The sequence below is a fragment of the Canis aureus genome, chromosome 24 (assembly GCF_053574225.1).
Source record: "Canis aureus isolate CA01 chromosome 24, VMU_Caureus_v.1.0, whole genome shotgun sequence".
In the NCBI taxonomy this organism is placed as follows: Eukaryota; Metazoa; Chordata; class Mammalia; order Carnivora; family Canidae; genus Canis; species Canis aureus.
This window is the reverse complement of record NC_135634.1, coordinates 1,000,859-1,027,155: the sequence shown is the minus strand read 5'-3', so window position 1 is coordinate 1,027,155 and position 26,297 is coordinate 1,000,859. Positions and strand designations below refer to the sequence as shown.

The window sequence follows — 26,297 nt, the reverse complement described above, 5'->3', positions numbered from 1 at the left end:
AAGTGCTATAGTGAAATTTTCAGGAGTCTATATAAATAATCTAGAATAATACCTGGCTCATACTGAGCCCTATATAAATGTCTGTTGAGGAAATAACAAGGATCATTTATTGGGCCTATTCTTTGTGCTGTGGGCTGTTCTTGACCCTATAATTATGCATCAATAAGATATATGGCAGTCCTCTATGAACTCAACAGTTTAGTAAACAGAGACTAAAATAGGCAAATTGTAGTTAAACAGATAACTGTATCATAAGGGAGTAAGGACCAAAGAACACAGAACAAGGAACAATCAACTACTTGGGTGAAGCTGGGACAAGTTCACCCTTGGAGTCTGTGTTAGAAGGGAAGCAGGTAGTCAGGGCCCAGCAGAGGTGATGGAGGCTCTGGGAAGCCTGTACAAAGAAGAGGACCTATGACCTGGCATAGCGTACTAGAGGAATGGTAACAAATTAGTGTGGTTGAAATTTAGAGTGTTGTGCACAAAGAAGTATTAAGTTGGTACTAGAGTATAATCGTCTCTGCTCACCAAATAGAGAATGATTTTTCTTCTATAATGAAAGAAGCCAGAGATGTTGTCTTTTTGCTGCAGAAGTGACGTCTCAGAAAAAAAGAATTGTCATCAATGTGAAGAACTGATTGGAATCAAGGAAGCAAAAAGTCTGCTGTGGCTACAGTCCAAGTCAGAGGTAACTAAGACTAGGGCAGTGGGGATAAAAAGCAAAAGGCATGTTGAAGGAAACTTTAAGAGTTGGTGGCAAATTGGATAGGTCTGAGCAGAAAAGAGGATGGGTTTGAGAAAGATACTATGATTTCTCCCTCTTGGAACTTAGCTGGCCACAGCATGAACAGGCATAAGGATTACAGAAGACAATCAAATTAGTGGGGGAATGGGGGAGGAGCCCATCACAAGATTAGATAATGGCAGGGTAGATCTGAGGAGCCTATAGGAAATTCAGACAAAGGTTTCTATTTGGTTATCTTTGGATTTGAAAGACATCAGTATATGAGTATGTAGATTATCTCACCCAGAGGTAATACACTTCTTGGAAGAAAATTATAGTATACTTTGATGTGTTGACTACACCAAAGTAACCTATAAAATGGTATATCTATTAAACTAAATAACATCTCCATTCCCAGATTTTCAATGGGTAAATCTTAAATGGAAATCACTGTATAACATTTTCTCTTTCATGTTTACAATGAAGTTAGGTGGCCATTCCATTTCATGATGCTACTCCAACATATGACTCTAAAACTGACAGAGTAAGTCCAATTTTGATTCAACAATATATGAGCCATAATTATTATTCAGTTGTTCTGAGGTTAATCTACCAGTAATCATTTGATGTCCAAGATTGATTTCACAGAGTAGTTGGCTCTTTCTCTCTTGTTACCATATATGTATTTTTTAAATTAATTAATTAATTAATTTATGATAGTCACAGAGAGAGAGAGAGAGGCAGAGACACAGGCAGAGGGAGAAGCAGGCTCCATGCACCGGGAGCCCGACATGGGATTCGATCCCGGGTCTCCAGGATCATGCCCTGGGCCAAAGGCAAGTGCCAAACCGCTGCGCCACCCAGGGATCCCTACCATATATGTATTTATCCCAAGGTTGTACCATTGTTGTTCTGAGGTTGTTGTTGTTCTGAGGTTGTTCTGAGGTTGTTCCGAGGTTAATCTACCAGTAATCATTTGATGTCCAAGATTGATTTCACAGAGTGGTTGGCTCTTTCTCCCTTGTTACCATATATGTATTTATCCCAAGGTTGTACCATTGACAAAGACTTTCCTAAACAAAGGAGGCTTATATTTAAGGCCTTAAGCTGTGCTCCTCTGCTAGATCTCTAAAATAATAAGGCTGGTTCTCCAAAGAAAAAACTAGACATATAACTCTAAGTGTTCTTACCTTTAGTGTAGTGGACATTTAAGAGGCTAGACATTTTTTTCCCCCAATGATGGTACCATCTCTCAAGATATTAGAATTTTTTGAAGATAAAGTCTGCCACTCTTATTTGGTGTACTTTTAATGACAGAAAATTCTCATTCTTTAAAGTTGGATTTGATCTTTATGATCAACTAAATATCATTTGCAGCTAAGTGATTAAGTAAACAAGTTTGAAAGTGAAACATAGTCATAAAATAATAGTTTTCTACTATTTTCTCACTGCCATAGGTTTATTCAAAACACAAAATCTAAATCTGAATATATTCTTGGAATCAATGACCACTTTGAGGAAAATGTATATCAAATTTTATGTTCTAGTCTGTTCATTAAAAAGGGGAAAAAATCTCATTACTTTGTTATAAAATCTTAGTATTTCACTACTCTTTTAGATTTTTTAATGGAAAATTTCAATGAGACCTCTCAAAAAATTAATTTTAGACAAAGTTTAATAGATGCTGAAGCTTTTTAAAAATATATTTACCTTGAGTCATTTGCACAGTCATCATTAAGAATTTCAAGACAACCCAATTTAAATTGGTTTATTACTAATTTAAGTTTCCTTGTCCTTTATATATAATGTAATATCCTAGTATTTTTTAGTTTATCCCCTAAAACCACAACCTTAATTTAACCATACATCAACATTTCAGATAACACAGCTAAAATGTTAATGAACAAGTCTAAAATATACCACTAGCCAATTTTTCATTAAATAAAAAACCCTTTGGATCAATCAACACAGATTGATCATGAAGGAATGCTGTTCCCTTAAGGCAGAGAAATAACCTAAGTATAATTGGTTCACATAAAAAGGAGTCTTACTAGCTAAATGTGAGAGAAACCTTTGGTTGAATGTCATCTTACCAACTACTATTCTTCACCAACTACTTTTATAAATGTATAATTATAGACCAGTGATTTATATTATTATACACAAAGCAGATAGTTTTTTAGTACCTACCATGAATTAAGCATGATGCTACGTAGTAAAGACACAGTGGAAAACAAGACAGATACAAGCATGATTCTTATCCTTTCAGAGTTTATGGTCTTAGAACACATCATGAACAAAATGCTGATTCTACATAGTTTTTTAATCCCCCTTTTGCTTATTAAAAGGGATACTAATAATGATCAGATGTCACTTATATATCACTTTGATGAAAACTTCAAGTATGATCACCAAAATAGTCAGAATAGGAGAAAATCTTAAATGGTCTTAAGTTAATAAAAGCATGAGTTAACTTGATGACAATATATGCTGATGTGCCTCACCAGCACATTTCTTTTGAGTGGCATCGTTTTATTGCACTGCAGGATAATAAACAGATGTTTTGATCTTGTATTTCACCGTTACCCAGGAAAGGAGGAGTAGGTCAAAGAAGATAGCTTGCCTATGGAAAATTTTCACATTCTTCTAGAATGTGTAACAGACAGAAGTAAAGGGCATAGAGAGATAACAGAGGTACAGTCCAAAGCATTAGAACCACCACTTCATTTTTTATGGAGATTTAAGATTGCTATTTCCAAATAGCTGTTCAAATGCTGACAGTAATAGTTTTCTTATTCCCAAGCACTCGCTGTGAAGTATTCTGCTTAGCAGTTTACACAGGGTACCTCATTTAACTGTCACAGCCACCCCATGAGTTAGGTACTATTCTTCCTATTTCACAGATGAAGAAACTAAGGTTCAAAAAAGTAGTAAGCCCAAATTCACTCAGTTAGTACTTGGCTGAAAATATTTTCAAACTCAGGTCTGTATGACTCGAAAACCCAGGTCTTAACTACTATGCTATACTGTTTCATAACAATAAGAAGGAGGAAGAAGAGAGAAGAATGTTTACTAGTGATCATTATTGAAATGTATTGGTAAAACCAGGTTTTACCATTCCAGTTAAACTCATTGCCAAACCAATTATAGCAAAAAGAGAGTATAGAAATAGCTTCCCATGTCTGACCTACATCTTAGAAAAAAAACTAAGAAGAAATACAGCTTTACACCTCCAGATAGGTTGTAGGTTCCCATTAGCCTATCATTTCGATTGTTATCTCTTTCCCATATTGAGTTGTCAAAAGCAATCTTAAGATCAAACCCTCACTGGTGGCAGTTATCAGATGTATTCACCTTTTTCTGCACACTGAGATCCTAAGCTATTACTATCTCTTTAAGTCAACTTCAAATTGATTGAGGATGAGAGGATAATTATTTTAGTCAATAGTTTCTACTCCAAACTCTTCATTCTTCTCAGACTGATGATGAGTAGAAGAATCGAATACTTCTCTAGCCAGGGCAGAGGGTCCCAGTGCAACAGCCAGGACCAGGAGGAGTAAAACCATGGGGCTGGCTCCTCAGCAGGATAGGAAAAGAACCTCCACAGGGAGAGAAAAACAACAACAACAACAACAATAAAATCACAGCCCCATGGAGGAGCTGACCAATAAAACATAAGGTCAAACAAAAATGTGGAACTATAATCCAATTTTGGCAAATCTTGGGATTTTGGGTGAGGCAGGACAAGCATCGTCTCTAAAAGTTCAGGTTGGGGCAATGTAACTGTCAGGGCATCCCCACAGGATTAGCCCATGTGGGCAATTTGATGCAGGGTAAGGGAGACACAAGTAATGTAGCTCTGAGGAGAGCCTGGTAAGAAAGGCTCAAACTAAATGGCTGAGATAAAGCTCTGGGCTGTCTCAAATGGCAGTGATGAGGTTAAATAATAATAATAATAATAATAATAATAATAATAATAATAATAATAAAAAATACAAGCATGTGGTCCAGACTTGCCCAAGAAGCTCTCCCCAGCAATCATAGAATCTTTGTTATTCATTCTGGCCAATGGATGGACCTTGAATCAGGTAAATAGATAATAAGATCTAATCATTAAACAAAGCAAATTTTTGGACAGCAGGCCTAAATGGGTCCCCAGATCTGATCTATGTCAATCCTACCCCTTTGAAACAGCTCATTGCACAAGAGAAGCCTGCTCAAGTCCATAGTACAATTCTCATCTTGGAGAAGATGTCAAGGATTCCAAACAGTTTCTTATGGAAGATTCTGGGATGATGATGGAGATGATATTTATAAGTAAGTATTTGGGCAGCCCCAGTGGCTCAGCGGTTTAGCACCGCCTTCAGCCCAGGGCCTGATCCTGGAGACCTGGGATCAAGTCCCACATCGGGCTCCCTGCATGGAGCCTGCTTCTCCCTCTGCCTGTATCTCTGCCCCCTCCCCCTGCTGTGTGTGTGTGTGTCATGAGTAAATAAATAAAATATTTTAAAAATATGTATATATAAGTATTTAAGCTATGTGCTAAAATTATACATACAGTTTGATGATTCTCAAACAGGTCCATTATGAAGTTATGAGAGCATTTTGAGTTGAAATAATGACTGAGGTCACTACTGCATTTAGCAAATATGGGTCAGGAATCTAAACAGTCTCATATAATGAGGAATCAATGAACCTGGAATTCCAGCACTATCAGACATAAATCTGATCTAGTCTCGTACTCCCTTGAGATAGCTCTGTGAGTTGGCTCATTTCATCTTGACAATGTTGCAATTGATATCCTCATTTATTAGAGGAGAACACAGGCTTAAGGATCTTAAGCAAATTATCCTTGATTGTTGCTCACACAGCTCATCAGTGGCAGAACCAGGATAATAATCCAGAATGTCTACCCCATTATTTTTCATGCTTAAGCACTGTAGCCATGTCCACAAAATGACTCAGTGGGGCTAGGTGTTAGAAATAGACACAAAGTTAAGAAAAGTGGCAAGATAAAAGTAGTCTATTTCATTTTTTAAAGATTTTTATTTATTTATTCATAGAGACACCGAGGGAGAGGCACAGACACAGAGAAGCAGGCTCCATGCAGGGAGCCTGACGTGGGACTTGATCCCCGGTCTCCAGGATCACGCCCTGGGCCAAAGGCGGCACTAAACTGCTGAGCCACCCGGGCTGCCCAGTCTATTTCAATTTTTGTCAATAGACAAACACTATTTCACTATTTAGGTCAGGCTATCTCACTGCTGCCTCAACTTGAGATAAATATAAAAGATAGTAAATGTAAAATTTGGAAAGAACTTCTCATCCTGGGCCAAAACCCTCTCAAAACTATGCCTTTTCTATTTAACATGATAATGAAAAGTACACAAGATTCAATAAAAATTATAAGGTTCTGATTCTGAACTGGCTACTAACAAATTTAGGCAAGTCACATCGTCTATTTCTCAGTTTCTTCCTAACATAAAATGTGATGTCTAACAATGATGTAGATCCTTTCAATATCTGGGGGTGAGGGGGACATATTGCTTTGAATGGTATATGAGGCTGGATATGATTACAACATATTTGGCTTTGATCAATGTATGTATCTGTTAGAAGAAGGGTGAGTACCAAGGGGCAATGCTAAACATTAGCCAACCTATAGACAGCACAAGACTATCCCCAAAACTCCATCAGTGTCCACAGAGTATTGTGGGTGCTCTGAGTTCACAGGGCTCAGTTTTGCTTATGAAAACATCAATATTTCACATCTGCTTCCCTAAAAATTGTCATAAACCTTCAGTACAAGATTAAGGAATGATATTACTTGATGTATTTGAGTCGTAAAATTTTAACAACTCACTGCTTACAGGAAAAACAAAAAAACATTTAGACCCTTTTGTGAAGGTTTTGCAATACTATTGATGCTTGCAATGTGGAATCCATGAAACATCAAAGTCAGCACCTCCAAAGTACAGAGAATTAGGATTTGTCTTCCTGCCCAGATGCACAGAAGATAGTCTCAATCTCTGTCCAGTACCCTCTTAGGAAAAGGTGGGGAGTTAAAATCACCATCACATGAACCAAACATCCATGATTCTTGCCAGAACAGAAAGGCACACTAAAGTCCTCAACAAATAGTTTCTTAAAATACATAAATACAAAAAAAATACATAAATACATTAATGAACATTTTTTAGAAATCCATAATTGGACTGAATCAAAGTGAGGATATACACACCAACATGATTCTCAAACAGCTCTCTTCCTTTCCACTCTGGCAATCCTTAAATGGATTTTTGATCTGGAAACCTGTATTTTAGTGAACTATCTCCTGTCCCTTCTTTCTAACTGCAGCTTATCTTATTGGAACATACATGAGAGACCAAGCTAAGAGCTAGATTTGACCAGTTGTTCTCTGTATCTATATTCCCCTCATACTTTCTAACATAGCTTAAAGCTAAACCACAGCCACAAACACCTAACAGTGAATAGCACATTTACAAATTCTCATTCTGCTTACAACTTTATTGAACAGGTAGTGGATGTTTGTTTTTAAGAAGGGAAGTTAAAAATCTCAAATGAGGGTATCAAAATGTAGTTTTATAATTAAGAACGTAAAGATAAGCCTAGTTCAATACCCTCTTTCATTCTCTGAATGTTGGTGCTTATTTATTCTCTAACAAAATATTAGCCTGGGGACAGAATAGTAGTAGTCAGAAAGTGTACATATCCTTGGTATTTGATAGGGGCTAATTAAGATATCCTTTCCCATTTGAATATGGAATTAAAAAATAGAAGAGATCCAGAACAAAAAATGTTATCACTAACATAGCTGAATAGATGAATGTGGGTTAGATCAGTGGAAGAAGGTGTTTTCTAATATTGAATTCAGAATTCAGAATTCAGAATTAGACTAATCTACCCAGTCACAGGCACTGCCTGGCAGACATGGCTCTCCTTCCACACTCAGCCAGTGAAGGGTAGAAACTTCATGGTGAGTAGTAGAGCACATATTTTCCGTAGGAGCTGGCTCCCAGGGGGCATAAAGAAAAAAATAGATCCGAGCATGGCAAATTTATTTTTTAATATTTGTTGCCATCCATCACATAGCATTCGGTTGCCTGGGGAATGGGTTAGCAACAAGAGGCTAGGAATGTTAATGCCTAGCCTTCCTCTAGATGGAGGGACACTTCAGGAAATGGGGGAAATGTGTCACTTCTTAATAATACTGTTAGCCAGGTAGGCACTTGGTTTGGGGGTGGATAGGTAGCAAATTCATATCCCCATTGCTCAATATAATCCTTTAAACAGATATTAGAAAAATATTCTCTGTAAATTACAGCCAAGATCATAAGGATTAGATGCCTCACAATGTAACAGTCAACTCCCAGAGACCGATAACACAGAGGCATTTATGTTTGATTAGAACTTTCCAACTATTTTAGCAAAAGACCCTCACAGTCAGGAGGAAAAGAAGGAAAGGCAGGTCAAATTTCAGAGAAAAGTATAGTATTAGTGTGACCTATTATGATAAAGAAGTTCTTAGGAAAGCCTACTAAAATTGTTTCCTTTTTCCTCTGCTACTCATATGAATTGTGAGAAAGTGTACCTAAACTACATCCAAATCAAGTTGAATTATTCAAGTTGGCAATCTGGGTAGGAAACTATTCCCATATCTAGTGATGTTGCTTTAAAATCACATTTCCCCATCCTGTTAGCTCTCCAAATCACTCTCACACTGGGTAAATTTCTCTATTTTTAAAACATTCAGACTTAAATTAGTCACATCCCCCTTCTCACCTGTAAATATAGTGACAAAACTGAACTATAAGACTTCATTCAGAATAAGATCATATGGAAGCTCCAGCCAAGAGGGTTCTCAGCATTATGAAAGGTGCTATTTTTAATAAAAATTAAAACAAATTTTGATTTTGATTGTCATTCCAGTATTTCAGATTTGTTTTTGGTTGTCAAAAGATTCTGAAATGGATTACTAAATTCTTATTAACATCCTTTAATTAATTCAATAAGAAATAGGATCACGCTCTTATAAAGAATTTTTTAAAAATCCTCAGCAATGTAATATACATACTTGTAACAGTGACAAATACAACTTTAGAAACCTCTATTGAATTGTGGCAACTAAATAATTTGTGCCATTTACAGCAATTTCATATTTATCTACTTCTCTTTGCTGTCAGTGACTACAGAGTGGGGAAGAATAGATGAAGATGAGGTGAAGGTTGACAAGGACTGGTCTGTTATGGTAGTTCTTTTATTAAAAATAACAACCAAAAAACAAACAAACAGAAACTTCTGTGGAGTCATTTCAATCTCGAAGTCACTTGTGTTCATGAGTGATTTAATAGACTGTCTTCTCTTATACTCCATGAACGCATCTTGTTAAGTAGAATAAAATGTGATTTCTTCTAAGATTCCGACTGAGTCTAGACAAGATTCAGTGTGTGTAATAGTTTCACCTCTTCTCCCTAAATACTGCCCAAAGCTAGAAAGAAAGCCATATTACTGATGACAGCAAGGCATCTTGCCCCACCTCCCTGACTACAATCCCATAAGTAATCTAGAACATCAAGACTGCAATGGCAGTGACCACTTGGGGCCCCCGTCTGAAAGCAGTGAAACTAGGGATCCCAGACATAAATTCTCTTGCCTGGAGTCAGATCTGGTAAGAGACAGAACCAGAGCGAGAAACAAGAAGTTCTCATGCAAGTCAGGTGGCCCTTCTTTTATCAAATCTGGGGCAAGAGGAGATGCTTAAAAACCATTAGAAAGAATAAGGAAAAAACAGTTCTTTTACTCCTAAAACCCTAGTATGAGAAGAGCTTTTCCAAAAAGAGTCTCATTCTCTTACCAAAGATTTAAAACTTACATTTGGCGGTGTTTATTAGGTACCTGAAAATGTTTGAAATATGATTCAGTTTTTCCAACCTCAGTAAGACAGACCTATACTTAAGTCTTTTAGAACAAAGTTTTGTCTCTACTATAAAGCTATCAATGATCAAATGTGGGAAATGGGGAGGGGGCCAAGGGGTAGGAATAGATGGTGGAAGGCTGAATTCCAACTACTTGTTGTTCATGTTTTGATACATTTTGAAGAAATTCCAGATCAGTTTATTGATAGGATTTATGAGATGACTTAGTTTCATCAGAAAGCAACATTTTCTTCATGAATGTGTATTAATCTGAATAAGGTAGCTCTGTCTTCATTTACAACCATCTGTTGAAAATGAATTTTTATGAGTTATCTTCTCAAGATAGAGAGAAAACAGATGTACATTTGACCCCAAACCACAGAATTGCTCAGACCATTCTAAAGCTTGATAAGATGTCTAGGATGTCATATATACAAATTAAAAATAAAGTTTACCTTGTACTTTTATAGTTTAATATTTCATGCAGAACTCAAGTCTATAAATAAAACTGTTTAATTTTCAAACCCAATACAGCCCATATCATCCTGCTTTCTGTAAACTCACATCATCACTGAGCCTTTATTTTTAACACTTTAAAAGAATTACGATTGATTCAGGCTTACTGAAAATGTCAGATTATTGTCCTGAGAGGACAGTGAACAGAAGGGTCCACAGAAGGGGAATAGAACTGGAAAAGTGGAGATTTGCAGACCCTCCTGCGGGACTGCATAGACAGGTCATAACACAAGTACGGTACAACTTCCACCTCAGTTGCAGCAGGAGACCTTAGGTTGTTTTCTATTCATCATGAAACACTGGAAGACCTCTTTGCAAGAGTGAATAGAAAAGTCTGGTTCCCTAAATGTTAAAAGAATGAAAAGAACTATCTTTCTGAAATGGTCTGCTCTGTTTCCCAAAACAGCGTGTGCATTCCTTTAGAACAAGACCAGATTTTATAGTGATTTGCTTCTGCTGTGTCCAGCAAATGCTTGGAGCCTATGAAAGCCTTGTCAAACCTTAGTTTGACTATTTTATTATCCATGTGGACATCTCCTTCTTGAATTTGTTTTCTCATCTTTAGAATCAATTCTCCCCATTTGTGATAAATATGAATTATCAAAAATCCCATGAAAGGTAAAAGGAATAAGACAGAAAAGAGATCTATTAAGCAGTCCTGCAGTAAGTCCATCTAGAAATCCTGATTATCTCTTGGACATGAAAACCCCAAGGCTACAATCATGTTGTTACCGTATCCCTATCAGAGCCTAACCTACGCTTGCTCAATTGAGGCTCCAGGTGTATCTTTAATATTTTTGTGTATGTATTTATAATTGACCCCAAATCACAATTCTCATAGATACCAGTTTATTCAATGAAATGTCATTATAGGGTTACGTGGCTACAAATCATATTCCCAACCTAGACCACCCGGAGATGCAACAGAGGGAAATCACTGTAGAGAGCACCAGTTTTTGAGTTCAAAGACATAGGATTCTAGGACTGCTTTTGACCTTTGGGAATTACTTAAATTGAGAGGCTTAGGCTCTTCATCCATTAAGAATGTCTTCAGGTGATGGGATCATCCTCGTCCACTCAGAGTTCGGATAAGGTCATTAACATGAGGTAGTATGAGTGAACATACATTTATAATGCTCTAATAAAAAGTAATTAATAGAAAAATGGAGCCAATACCTCAGTTTCTCAAGTGTCTAAATGTTTTATTTTGCTTTGATAAATAGGCATAGTTTAAGTGATTGTAATCTGTGAAAAAAAGTACAAACTGGCCAAAATGTTCACAGTTCTACCCTCTCTCCCCAAATGCAGCACACAAAGCATTTATTTCGGGGTTTGTTACAAAGTAGCCATCACGTGAAAAAATACTTGTTCCTTAGGGATTTATTGTATTCCATTTACTGGAAAAGTACCAAAAGTTACATTGCCATCAGCCACACATAAGGCAATATGCTTCTTTTTAGGAACGGTATGTGTTGTAGAGGGTGTTTAACCTGTAAACGGTTAGCCCTTACTTCTCTATATTTGGATTCTTCGCTTTGTGGATTTTCCTTGGCAAACTTTAAATCCCAAAATGGCTTTCCCTCGTCACTCTCTTACAATGTGGGGAGCTATTTCTCTCCACCCACACACATTCTCAGGTGTGTATTTTGGAAATGAAAACCTATTTATTATCCTAAGCAAAATTAAGTTATGATGGTAAATCTGCTGCCAAAACATGGTCAGGACATCTTCCAAAGGCAAACATAAATGATTTGAGGTCATCCGTTTTTACTCCTCTGTTCCTCTTCAGGGAGATAATCTACTTTACTCTTGCTTCAAATGTCTTTTCCCCATAGTTTGCCTTCTTTTCTGCTCCTTGAAATCGGCCCTGTTTGGTCAAATTTGTACAGTAAGGACCTCAAATTGGAAGTGAATTAATGAGTCACCAAAAAATAGGTTTTAAAAATAGACTCTCAGGTCCTTCTCCCAGATAGGCTAATCACTGGAAACATACATTTTAAAGAATACTACAGTTGCTCCTCTAACACATTTGGAAAACCACTTGTTTCATGCAGATTGGGACAGATCTACCCTGGAGCCTCCACATCTCATCCCTCACTCAGTCCTGGTCTCAGCTCCCTGACTCTGTGAGCTTTTCGCATCTGCACCTTGACCGTAAGAACCTTTCCTCTTAGGGCATCTCAAGCAATTCAACGGCAATTTGGGACCTTATTTCAGTCTTGGATATAAATATTGCAAGGCCACCAAGTTGTCCAAATTAAGATAAACAGACACATTTAGATTTCTAAATGTGACCTACTTAAAATTAGCAGGGTCTTTATTTTTGAAAACCTATTTACCTACTTTAGCTTCTCTTTTTAAAAAGTGTGTTGCTCATAAAATTCAGCTGGGGCAATTTACTTCTTTAAGTATTCAATCAGATTTTCATACCAATTACGATAATAATCACCACAATTTAAACAGATTTCTTAATTATAGCTACAAATATCTCCGAGAGAAAACAAGTCCCAAAGCTTTTAACAAAAAGAGTTTCCTGTAAATAGTAGGTGAGCACTAATTTCCATGCCTCACATCAGTGGGGAAAAAAATATTCCTTCTAGCATTCATTTGCAGGTCATCAAGAAATCTTTCATCCTCACTCATAATACTATGTGCTCAGACCTACATTTCTCGGTGTCTAATATTTACGTACACATCACTTCACACTGACACTAGCTGGAAAGCAACATCTGACCACCTCATTAATTAAAAAGCAAGTGTGAAGGTGTCTTAGATTTCCTTTCATGCTTAGACTGGAGTGTCTCATTTTTACTCCTTGTTAAGAAAACACTTGCCTAAAGAGCAAGGAAGTCTTATGCTTAATGTGCTGGGACTTAGCTTCTCTCTGCTTCTGTAGAAAGAGTCATGGTCTGGAGCACACCACTCACTCATGTCTAACACAGATTCACACTGGGAGGGGGTAGGCTGCACCAAGTGCTTCAAGGAGGAGTTCAGACAGGTCGAGTTCAGTGGAAGGCCCGAATTCCCTTGAGCACGGGCCAGGTGATCCATTTTCTAAAGATATGCCAACTATACAGGCATGTTGTAAACTATGCATAATCCATCACCATCTCCTTTTTAAAAGATTTTTAAATTTTATTTATTCATGAGAGACCCACAGAGAGAGAGAGAAACAGAGAGAGAGAGAGAGACAGAGAGAGGAGGCAGAGACACAGGCAGAGGGAGAAGCAGGCTCCCTGTGGGGAGCCCGATGTGGGCCTCGATCCTGGACCTCCGGGACCACGCCCTGGGCCAAAGGCAGATGTTCAACCGCTGAGCCACCCAGGTGGCCCCACTATTTTTTTTTAAGCCAAAATACATGTTGCCATGTACTTCCCCTTTCATTTAGAAATCTAAGTATATGTCAAGAGAAATATAACGACAAAGCTCAATTCCACAAATGTAGTCTTTGGGGAAGTTATTTGAATAGTAGTATTCAATTTAATTAACACTTCTGAATGTCCACTTGGTGCCTAGAAAGCATCAAACAGGTGTTCATAACACAGAGAAGACACTGCCCTATGAACAAATGTCAGGTGAATAGAGACTGATCAGCTCTATATATGTCTAGGTTAATAATTGAAAGCAACATATCAAGAAAACATTTTTTTCATTAAGATGGTAAGAGCTAGATGGAATCCTAGGAATCAACACTTAACCATTTCTACTTTGTAGAGGAAAACTACAGCCCAAAGTGGTAAAATGATCACAAAATAAATCTGTGAAAAGGTAATAAGAGAACCCAAGCATTCTAACTTCTATATTAATTTCATCTCCTCGTATTGCTCCTAAGGAAATTGAAGCTTCTGGGACGCCTGGGGGGCTCAGCGGTTGAGCATCTGCCTTCAGCTCAGGGCTTGATCCTGCATCCCAGACTGAGCCCCACGTTGGGCTCCTTACGTGGGGCCTGCTTCTCCCTCTGCCTGTGTCTCTGCCTCTCTCTCTCTTTCTGTGTCTCTCATGAATAAATAAATAAAATCTTTCAACAAAAAGAAAAGAAATTGAAGCTTCTGTGAGATTATACAATCCTCTTTCTTTCAAAGCCGTACATACTGCTATACATAAATATGGTAGATAATGCAAACACTTCAGACTTTTTTAAAAATGTTTTATTTATTCATTCATGAGAGACCGAGATAGATAGATAGAGAGAGAGAAAGAGAGAGGCAGAGACATAGGCAGAGGGAGAAGCAGGCTCCATGCAGGGAGCCTGATATGGGACTCGACCCCGGGACTCCAGGATCACGCCATGGGCCAAAGGCAGGGTCTAAACCACCGAGCTACCCAGGGATCCCCCACACATCAGACTTTAAAGTCAAATAAGGCTGGGTTGGATTGTAGGTGGCTTTAAGTAGTTATGATTAGATCATCACTAGCTGAAATTACAGTGTAGAAATCAGGTAAAGGTGGAGTCTCAGACTCCAAGGTGTCAAGAGTCTAAGTATGAACTACAAACAAATGAGGCAAGACCAGAGGGGACTATGGCAAACCAGAGCACATGTGTTTCCAGCATTTGTTGTCATGATGGTATAGGAACACAGAGCTGCCAGATTGTCCTATTTTTTTCACGAGAGAAACAAGTCTAAAAAATTTGATGAGATCTTGTTTTTAAATAGTAACAACTTAAAAACATTGTGGGAGCCAAATAAAATACACATATAGTTTAGACTGTTGTGAGCTGCTAGCTTGTAATGTCTAAGTGGAGCATGTCTGGGCAAAGACAACATAAGCAATGAGGCCAGATCAGAAACAATTATATTTTTAAAAGGTAAAACTGTTACTTTCAATTAACATGGAGAGCCATATAACTCAAATTCACAATTCAAAATGTATGAGCCCAAATTAATACAAAATTAGTAGTTTTTTTGTTTTTTTAAATAATTTTTTAAGATTTTATTTATTTATTCATAGAGATGCAGAGAGAGAGAGAGAGAGAGAGAGAGAGAGAGGCAGAGACACAGGCAGAGGGAGAAGCAGGCTCCATGCAGAGAGCCTGACGTTGGACTCGATCCCGAGACTCCAGGATCATGCCCTGGGCTGCAGGCAGCGCTAAACCGTTGCGCCACCGGGGCTGCCCCCAAAATTAGTACTGTTTTAACTCAAATTAATGCACTAACAGTAACATTGTACAAGGCACTGTGTAAGAATTGTAGAGGATAGAGGAGGAGTGGAGCAATATCCTTGCCCTTCAGAAGTCTATTCTTCAGTGCAGAGCATAAGAAGATAACAGAAATTGGGAGACTAGAGAGAAAAGTGTATAGTCATTAGAGGGTAGGTACAAGGTTTCAAGGAAGGGAGAACTTCTATTTGGATTGAAAACCCAAAAAAGATTTCTTGAAGAAGGAGTAGGGAGACGGTGGAGACAGTGGGCAGCTCCAGTGGCAGAGGAGGTGCCCCCATTGCCCTGGGCCATGCAGAGGGAGGGGGGGGGGACGTGCCTGGCCCCACACTCCCCTTGTAGCGTGCATTCACGAGCAATACATAGGAACACAGACAGAGATCAAATACCACTGGAAAATGTTGAGAAGAAGGCCGGTGCGCCCGAGCGGGCCTGTCCACCCCGCACCTCCAGGTGGGAACTGGGGCCTGCAACGCCGACCCTGCGCCTCAGACAGTTTTTTTTTTTTTTTTTTTTTTTTTTTTATGATAGTCATACAGAGAGAGAGAGAGAGAGGCAGAGACACGGGCAGAGGGAGAAGCAGGCTCCATGCACCGGGAGCCCGACGTGGGATTCGATCCCGGGTCTCCAGGATCGCGCCCTGGACCAAAGGCAGGCGCCAAACCGCTGCGCCACCCAGGGATCCCTGCACCTCAGTTTGTATCCGCTTCTCGAGGTTCCCTGTCGCCACTAAAGAAAATTTACCAACTCAAAATAGCTCTTATGGCCTTGATCCCACATGTAATGATGAGCTAGAGCAGACTGTTGTGCCCAAGATCGCGAATCTGAGAAACCACCGAGGAGCCGACACGGATGTAAACACACGAGGATTTAAATTTTTTAATTTTTATTTATTTATGATAGTCACACACACAGAGAGAGAGAGAGGCAGAGACATAGGCAGAGGGAGAAGCAGGCTCCATGCACCGAGAGCCCGACGTGGGATTCGATCCCGGGTCTCCAGGATCGCGCCCTGGGCCAAAGGCAGGCGCTAAACTGCTGCGCCACCCAGGGATCCCAAAACACGAGGATTTATTTACAAGCTGGAGCCTGGGTCCAAGTGTACCCAACACAGCGGAGCAGAGACTTGGACCCCGAGACTAAGAGGCGTAGCAGCTTTAGAGGGGCCAGTGGCCCATGGGATACGCAGAAAGTTGCACAGTCATGTCGGTCCACACGCAGGTGGCCGATTGAATTACACCTTACCCTATAGTATCCACTTGAGCTGGCCTATTACTTTGGTCAGAATCGGTGGACAGTTTTGTTGGGCACAAAGCAGGGTTACATTGTTATGAGCCGATTTCCGATTAGGGTGTGCCCAGCTGCTCGACTAGGGTGGGGCAGCACCTTAAGCCATAAACTGGTCATGTGGGGGTCATAGGGGAGGTGGCGGGTGTAGCACAAAATGGAATCAGTCCTGCTCTGCTTGTCCAGGGGTAGGGGATTTTTGTTAAATTTCCTGGGCCCCACATTCCCCCCTTTTTCAGAGGATCCTACGCAGGACCCAATCATGGGTCCAGGTTGCTCTCAGAGTGAGCCGGGGGGAATGATTAAACCAGGATTCGAACCAACCTTGTTGCTGTTCTCGCTCCCATTTATATTCCAGCAAAGAAACAACATCCTACGTTTAAGGCAGCACATAACCCCACCACCACCCTTTGTTGTAAGAAGACTAAATCTAATCCCCTTCTAGTTTGAAAGACAACCTCAGACTAGGGAGTCTTGGAGGTGGGAAATAAGTGAGAACGGCGCAGTCTTAGCTTTAGGGGATTGTCCTTGTCCGGGTGGCTTTTCCATTCTGGAACAAAGTTCTTGAGAACGGTGTGTGGGTCAGCTGGCTGGACGTGGGTGTAGTGGACCCAGGGAGTAATCCCGTCGACCTTGAGAGCGGTGGGAGTGGTCAGGATCACGGTTAAGGTCCCTTCCAGCGAGGTTGAAGTGTCCGGTGTTGGTATCTCCACACGTACACACGTACACCCAGTCACCTGGCCGATATCGATGGGGATCCGGGGGTGGCCCAGTCTCATAGAGGGGCCCTCAGCTTAGGCCACACCTGCTCATGGGTTTGTTGTAACATTTGGAGGGAGAAAAGAAGTTGGTGATCATCAAATTCAGCAAGCACCTCAGGTTTTAAATTGGGCATAACAGGTGGAGGAAGACCGAACATGAGCTCGTAGGGAGTCAGTCCCATCTTATATGGGGAGTTCCTCACCCATACAGGGCAAAGGGGAGGAGAGTCACCCAGTCCCCGCCAGTCTCCAGGGCTAATTTAGTTAAGGTCTCCTTTAATGTTCTGTTCATCCTCTCTACCTGTCCTGAGCTCTGGGGCCTCTATGCACAATGTCATTTCCAATCTGCCCCAAGTACTAGGACCACTCCCCTTGTTACCTTAGAGACGAATCCTGGGCCATTGTCTGACCCAATCTTAATAGGAAAACCATACCTCGGTAAGATGTCTTCCAGCAGTTTCTTGGTCACGGTCTGTGCTGTTTCATGTTTGGTGGGAAATGCCTCTTGTCCACCCTGAAAAAGTATCTACAAACATTAGTAAATACCTGTATCCGTATTTTCCAGGTTTTACCTCAGTGAAGTCCACTTCCCAGTAGGCTCCTGGGCGGTCCCCCCGGAGCCAGGTGCCTGGGTTAGATCCATGGGCGGTGGCATTAGTTAACTGGCATGAGTGGCAGCTTGCCACGATCTGCTCGATCTTTGCTCGAGAGTCTTTAATAGTGATCTTTGCATGTCGTATGAGGTCTTCCATCTTCCTTGTTCCCGTGTGAGTACTCCGATGCGTTTTGGATAGGACTCGCCGTCCCAGTTCCTCTGGCAAGATGATGCTGGAGTCTGTGGCCCTCCACCAGCCACACAATCACTGGGTCATAGGCAAGTGTTTGATCCAGTGTAAGTCAGCATCACTATAGTTGGGGGTGTCCGGCAGGGTCCGTTCCCCCGGATCAGGTAGCGTGGTTGCTAACACCTGGGTCACCAAAAGGGACGCCTCCTTTGCTTTTAAATCGGCTAGCCGGTTTCCCCTGGCTACTGGCGTGTCTGCCTTTTGGTGCCCCGGACAGTGGATGATGGCTAGGGCCTTGGGCAGCCAGAGGGCCCTCAGGAGTTCAAGAATCTCCGTTTTGTTTTTAACAGTCTTTGCCTCTGCTGTCAGAAGCTCTCTCTCTCTCTGTAAAGGGCTCCGTGGACGCGAGCGGTGGCAAAGGCGTACCTGCTGTCGGTGTAGATGTTTATTCGTTTACCTTCCCCCATGGTCAGCGCCTTGGCCAGTGGGATCAGTTCTGCCCCTTGAGCTGACGTTCCGGCTGCCAGTGGCCCCGCCCAGACGGTCTCCATTTCTGTGGTTACGGCTGCCCCCGCATATCTGACTCCTTCTCGGACAAAACTTCTGCCGTCCGGGATCCCTGGGTGGCACAGGGGTTTGGCGCCTGCCTTTGGCCCAGGGCGCGATCCTGGAGACCCGGGATCGAATCCCATGTCGGGCTCCCGGTGCGTGGAGCCTGCTTCTCCCTCTGCCTGTATCTCTGCGCCTCTCTCTCTCTCTTTCTCTCTATCATAAATAAATAAAAAAAAAAAAAAAAAAAAAAAAACTTCTGCCGTCCGTGTACCAGGTGGCATCGGCATCCGGCAGTGGCTGGTCCTGGAGATCAGCGCTGATTCCGTACACCTGTGCCAAAATTTCTTGACAGTCATGCAGAGGGGGGTCCCAGTCTGGGTTAGGGAGTAGTGTTGCCGGATTCAGGGTTGTCGGTGGCTTAAATGAAATTCTGGTGGGGTTTAGCAGTAGGCTCTGATAATGGGTCAGATGGGCATTGCTGATCCACAGATCTGGGGGCTGTTTGAGTACCCCTTCAATAGCATGTGGGGTGATGACATGCATTTCTTGCCCCATGGCCAGTTTGTCTGCATCCTTGACCATAGTGGCTACTGCAGCAATAATTTTTAAGCATGGGGGCCATCCAGCAGCCACCGTGTCCAGCTTTTTGGAGAGATAGGCTATAGGTCTCTTCCAGGGACCTAAGTACCGGACAAGGACCCCTTTTGCCACCCCGTCTTTCTCGCTTTCTTGTCCATGGTTGTGGCCAGCAGGATCTTGACCAGGTTTCAGGTCTGCTGGTCACTGCGTTCAGCTAGCTTCTCATGTATGGAACTTAGTATGTAGCACCAATCTAAGACAGGAATTCCTCAGAAATCGCTGGATTGAGCTTGGAGACACAGGTCTTGTGGGCCTGCACCTTCCACTTACCTCTCACACTTCTGTCACCCATCGAACCTAGGCCTGTTAGGAGCGAAGTGTCCTGCAGTCAGCATGTGGGAGGTACAGGCCATAAGCTCAACTCTCAGAAGTGTGTATGCTTTGCAGGCAGATGTCTGCTAGACACTTATTGACGGGAGGTAGAACCGAGCTACACTCTAATTGAACAAGGATGTTGGAAATCGCTGTATTGAACTCAGATACACGTGAGTACAGGCCTGACACTTCCACAGGCCATTAGCTCAACTCTCAGAAGTGTGTATGCCTTGGAGACAGATGTCTGCTAGCCACTCATTTATGGTAGTTAGAACCTAGCTACACTCCAATTAAAGAAGGTCATTGAAAATCACTGTACTGAACTCAGGTAAATGTGAGTACCGGCCTGACAGTTACACATGCTTTTCACACAACCTCTTCCAGCGTGTAACATAAGCATGTTAGGAGCTATGTGTATAGGCATTCGGGATGCCGGAGGGTCCTGCTCTGGGCTCAGATCTCACGAGGAAGCATGCCTAGAAGCCAGCTTTCAACTCGCTGCATTCTTATTGCAGTGAGAATGTAGCAGCATTTAAGTGAGGAGGTTCCATGAATACCGCTCTACTGCACCTGGAGACACACCTTCCAAGTCTGCAGTTTTCCACATGCATCTTCTGACAAACATCTCTAGTGAGGATGTTCGAAACTCCATCTGCAGGCAGTGTGGAACTCTGAGGGACTGCGTGTGGGCTCACCTCTCAGAAGCAAGTTCCCCTGGACACTGCGTTCAACTAGCTTCTCTTGTATGGAAGTTAGTATGTAGTGCCAACGTATGAGAGGAATTCCTTGGAAATCACTGGATTTAGCATGGAGACACTAGTCTTCTGCCGTGCTCTTTCCACTTACCACTCACACCACTTCTGTAATGCATCGAACCTTGGCCTGTTAGAAGCGAAGTGTACAGGCAGTCAGGATGTGGGAGGTACAGACCATAAGCTCAACTCTCGAAAGTGTGTATGCCGTGGAGGCAGATGTCTGATAGCCACTCATTTATGGGAGTTGGACCTGGTCCAGGTGAGGCCCAGGTGGGGACCAGAGACATGAGGTCCAGGTGAGGTCCCGGTGGGAACCACAGTCACCAGGTCAGGTGAGGCCATGCTGAAGATCAGAGTCACCAGTTCCAGGTGAGGCCCAGGTGGGGCCAGAGTCACCAGGTACAGAAGAGGCCAAAGTGAGGACCAGAGTTACCAGGTCCAGGTGAGTCCCAGTGGGGAATAGAGTAACCATGTCTCAATGATGCCCAGGAAGGGACCAGAGTCACCAGGTCCAGATGAGGCCCAGGTGGGGAGCATATTCACTAGGTCCAGGTGAGGCCCAGTTGAGGACCAGAGTCACCAGGTCCAGTTGAGGCCCAGAGGGGTACCAGAATCACCTGGTCCAGGTGACATCCAGATGGGGACCCGAGTCACCAGGTCAGGGTGAGGCCCAGAGGGGTTCCAGAGTCATCATGTCCAGGTGAGGCTCAGGTGTGGAACAGAGTAACCAGGTCCCAATGATGCCCAGGTGAGGACCAGAGTCACCAGGTCTGGGTGAGGCCCAGATAGGATCAGAGTCACCAGTTCCAGGTGAGGCCAAGAAGGAGTCCACAGCTATTAGGTCCAGGTGAGGCCCAGGTGGGGACCAAAGTCACCAGGACTGGGTGAGGCCCAGATGGGGACCAGATTCACCAGGTCCGGGTGAGGCCCACGTGGGGACCTGAGTCACGAGGTAGGAGTGAGGCCCAGGTGGTGACCACACTCACCAGGTCCAGGTGAGGCCAACCTGCAGACCAGAGTCACCAGATCCAGGTGAGGCCCTGGTGGGGACCGGAGCCACCAGGTAAATATGAAGGACACCACAGTCACCAGGTCCAGGTGTCGTTCCTGTGGGAACGAGAGTCACCAGGTCCAGGTGAGACCCAGGTGGGGACCACAGTCACCAGGTCCAGATTGAGGCCCAGGTGAGGCCCAGAGTCATCAGGGCCAGGTGAAGCCAAAGTGTGGATCAAAGTTATCAGGTCCAGGTGGGGAACAGAGTAACCATGTCCCAATGATGCCCAGCTGGGACGAGAGTCACAAGGTCCAGATGAGGCCCAAGTGGGGAGTAGATTCACCAGGTCCAGTTGAGGCCTAGTTGAGGACCAGAGTCCAGACCAGACCTTGTGACTTTGGTCCCCACCTGGGCCTTACCTGGAGTTGGTGAATCTGGTCCCCACCTGGGCCTCACCTGGACCTGGTGCCTCTGGGCTCCACCTGGGCCTTTTTTTTTTTTTTTTTTTTTTTGACCTTTTATATTTGAGTTTATTCTTCATTTAACTTTTAAAACACTACTATAGTTGAATATTAAAAACAATAGCAAGTAGTGAGCTATGATTATAGTCCTTCACTCATCCCCTACTGCATATAAAATGCCAGCAGCAGTGTTATTCACCGGCCCCATTAAGAAGTCTGACACTGAACACCACCCCTAGGATGATGTTCATCATCCTCATATGCTTCCCCATTGTAATGGCGCCATCTCTCCTGATTGGGATCAAAGTCCACAAGTTCTACCTGGTCCATTTCATCAGTCTCTTCTACTTCCTTCAGGTAGGAGTTTTTCCAGCAAAGAAAGTTTATCAGGAGAGAGAAAGCAGTTCTCGGGGAAGTTTACCTTAAATTCGATGATTAGGTGACCCTTCTCATATGGTCTACGATAAATTGGCATGCCTTCATTTAGCACACACTTGATACCCCCATGCTTGACAATCTGACCTGGATGAGAGGTGATGATGATGGTTCGGTTGTCAAGAGTAGATATTGGCTTTTGAAAGCCACACAGGGCTTCAACCAGCTGTATATCCATACACATGAAAAGATCTTCTCCTCCTCGAGTAAAAACAGCATGGTCCTTCTGATCTAAAACAATGACAATATCTCCTGGTTCCAGTCCTGGTTCTTGGTCTCCCTCACCATGGAATGTTATCTTCTGGCCATCTTTCATGCCTTTGTCAATATGCACTTCCAGAATCTTCTTCTCTTGAACTATCTTCCTTCCGTTGCAGCTTTTACATCTATCTTTAGGACTGATCCGTTCCCCATGGCCCTGGCACTCCATGCACACAGACTTCGGCCTGTGCAAAGAGGGCATCAGTGACGGGGCCACCATGAAAACCTTCTGTGGGATGGCCGAGTACCTGGCACCCGAGGTGCTGGAAGACAACGACTAGGGCTGCGCGGTGGACCGGTGGGGGCTGGGCGTGGTCATGTACGAGATGATGTGCGGCCGCCTGCCCTTCTACAACCAGGACCACGAGCGCCTCTTCGTGCTCATCCTCATAGAGGAGATCCATTTCCCGCGCACACTCAGCCCCAGGCCAAGTCCCTGCTTGCTGGGCTGCTTAAGAAGGACCCCAAGCAGAGGCTCCGCGGGGGGCCCAGCGACGCCAGGGAGGTCATGGAGCACAGGTTCTTCCTCAGCGTCAGCTGGCAGGACGTGGTACAGAAGAAGCTTCTGCCACCCTTCAAGCCTCAGGTCACCTCTGAGGTTGACACCAGGAACTTTGACGACGAGTTCACTGCCCAGTCCAACACAATCACGCCCCCGGACCGCTATGACAGCCTGGGCTCCCTCGAACTGGACCAGCGGACCCACTTCCCCCAGTTCTCCTACTCCGCCAGCATCGGCGAGTGAGCAGTGCTGCCCACCGCCACTGATGCCGTCGCGGCAGGAAACACGCACAGCTGCCATCACTGCCCCAGGGGCTTTTCTCTGTGTTTTTAAACTTTTATTTTGCCTTTAAAAAAAAAAGTTCCTTTTTTAAAAGGAACAGACTTTATTAATCTAGCTCTTGAACACTAGAAGCTAAAATTCAGCTGCATTATAACAATCTATTTACAGAGTGCTGTCTGCAGGTCAGGTGGGGCTGGGATGGTTCTCTCCCAACCACCCACCAAATGCAGCCTCCAAACAGGTCTGGGCCACGTTCTACCTGCAGCACACGGAGAACATTTCTATACACGTGGACAAAACCCCAGAGGCAGAATACCAGGCAGGATGGCGCCAGACCAACAGAGGGGCGGGCAGACACGCATAGGGGCTGAGACTGACAAGAGGGCCAGGGGCCTCAGTACTTCTTGAGGCTGTAGGCCAGACTGCTGGGGAGCCTGGAGCGAAGCGAAGCCAACATTAAGCACGAGCGATGATGGCACCAGATCTCTTCCTCCGCCTCTGAGCCCGGAGCCAGGAGCTCCCCCTTCCAGAACACGCAGGCGGCCCAGCTGCGGTTTGGCCTTCAGCCTGACAACACTAGCACCTGGGCTTCCACCTGCCTGCCGCCTTTGTTTGTGGACGTTTTGGGACCTCTGGTGGGGGAGGGAGGTGCCGGATGGGCAACTGGCAAGCCCGGTGGGGGCTGAGCTGTCCTTGTCCTCTATGGGTGCCCCTGGATGGTGCGTGCAGAGGACCGAGCTGGGGCTCCCCGGGCGGGAGCTGCCGTCCCAGGCCCCAGGCCCTGTCTGGGCCACGCCGGAAGCTCCTGTTGGTGACCACCAGTCCTCGATGCTCTGGCTGCAAATTACATAAAGCTTTTAACTGTGATGGAGCAGAGCACTCAAACATTTTGAGTGGTGATTTTTAGTTTTGTTTTGAAAACAATAAACAGAGATGAACCTGAAAAAAAAAAAAAAAAGCCTGCCTTCTTCTACCTGCTACCTGGCACCAAACTCTTCTTAGCAGCTGTGGTTGCAGGGAGGGACAAGGAGAGCCTATTCTATAGCCAAAAAGGAATATGAGAGGTAGAAGTGACTTTGAGGTGATGAGGTATCCCCTCCCACCTCTGCCTTAGGCTTCTGGGCTCTACATAATAGCCAGAGCTATTTCTGCCCTCAACCCCCAACAAAGCCAGAGAGCTCTGTCCCTAGCCTCCTGCGCTCCTAGGCCACTGTCCTATACTCCTTTGACAACCCTTGGCGCCTTCCAGCTTACAAAGATAGACGAGATCTGTGCCCATGGGTCTCCCCTGCTTCAATCCCTCTTCTTTTGATGGCATGTATGTGCTGTTTGTTTGGAGTGGGGGAGGAAAAGGAGAGTCAGCAAAGTCAAGCACAGGGGGCAATAAAAAGCAGCATCTACCCTGGGCTTCTCATGGCTTCTGGTGGTAGAGAGGACAGGCCGTGTTGGCAGCTGTCTGGTCCCCATTCTCCAAAGCTGCCTGGGGCCTCCCTGGGTGCTTCTGAGATCTCTGATCAGAGACCTCTTGCTTCTTGTTGCCCAGGTTGCTCAGCAGAAGGTGAGGAGCGAAGGTCAGGCGGTGGGGTGGTTTGTAGGATCCTGGCCAGGGAGTAACCAGGGTGAAGAGAGGCCAGGGTGGGGGCAGGGAAAATGCCCTGGGGGTCCTCCACCTGGTCTGAGGGAAATGAAAGCCTCCTGTGATGTCCATGGAAACTTCTATGTTCTTTCTTTACATTAACCTGGGGAGGACCTTGAGTGAAAGATTTCCCTTCAAAGTTTGTGCTGGAGGATTTTAGACTTGAGCCTTAAACCTGCCTCTTTCTTTGTGACACCAAGTGCCTCAAGGGGGGAAGGGGAAGGGGAACAAGCGTCACTGTTGTGGGGGTGGAAACCAAATCAGCCCGAGGGTGTAATTAGGACTTCTCTTAACTACTTGGTCCTAAGTATATCACACAAAAGGACATATCTAGAAGTGTAATAAAGTTTTATGTTTAGAAGTTTAAAAAAAAAAAAAAGCCTGCACTTTTTTTGGGGGGGGGGATCCAATCTCTTTATTGTCCGGGTACCCTCCCTGGAACCCTCCAAACTCCAAACCTATAGAAAAACTCCAAGCCTGGGAGTGTTCTGTGAGGGGAGGTAGAGTGTGGGGAAACCTCTGTGTTCTGCCCTCTGGCCTGGGCAGTGCCAACAGGGAGGGCGTGTGGGGACGGGAGGCTGATAACTCCACCTGCAGAGGATGTGGCACTGGCTGGGATGTGTGGGGGAGGAGGTGCCTGCTGCCAGCTCTCCTGGGACCTGCCGGGGGTGGTCTCCAGGGGTGGGTGCCCAGCTTTAGGCCTGGTACAGTGCACGCCCTTCTCCTGCCGGTGGCCATCGCTCCTGTCAGGCTGCTTACTGCAAGGCCCCATCCTCCGCGTCTGTGTCCTGGCTGTGCTCCAGCTCTTCCTCACTGTGCGTCAGCAGCCCCTCCTCATTCCTTCTATGTTTTTTGTGGTGGCAGGGTTCAATCACTTTCTTTTTTTTTAAAGAGTGTATAAATGATTTATTAAATATCTTTAATGAAACCATTATCTGACAAGTAGAAAACGGTCGAGTTTTTGGTTTAAAAAAAAATTCCTCAAACTAGCATTCATTTTGGAGTGTTTCTGTTCTTTCTTTCTTTCTTTCTTTTCTTTTCTTTCTTTCTTTCTTTCTTTCTTTCTTTCTTTCTTCTTTCTTTCTTTCTTTTTCTTCTTTTGTTTCTGTTGTTTCTAATGTAAAATAAGACACTTCACATTCCAAGTTGAAGATTATCTTTTAAATACAAACTGTATGCTCTGCCCATTACAGTAGAATCATATGAATTTAGTCTTCAGTTCCTTCGGATTTTCAAAGCAGCAGTAAGACAAGTCTCAGAATGAATCATCATGAGGCTTAAACCTGCAACCAGCCCAG

General features: G+C 43.6%; 1 pseudogene across 1 annotated transcript; it reads left to right on the top strand.

Annotated features, from left to right (window-relative positions):
* The first annotated feature begins 7,654 nt into the window (after positions 1-7,654).
* LOC144295633 (RAC-beta serine/threonine-protein kinase-like) lies at positions 7,655-24,304 on the top strand (annotated as a pseudogene). Its single transcript, XR_013362709.1, has 2 exons — positions 7,655-7,721; positions 22,696-24,304. The product of XR_013362709.1 is annotated as an RAC-beta serine/threonine-protein kinase-like (transcript).
* The last annotated feature ends 1,993 nt before the right edge of the window (positions 24,305-26,297 follow it).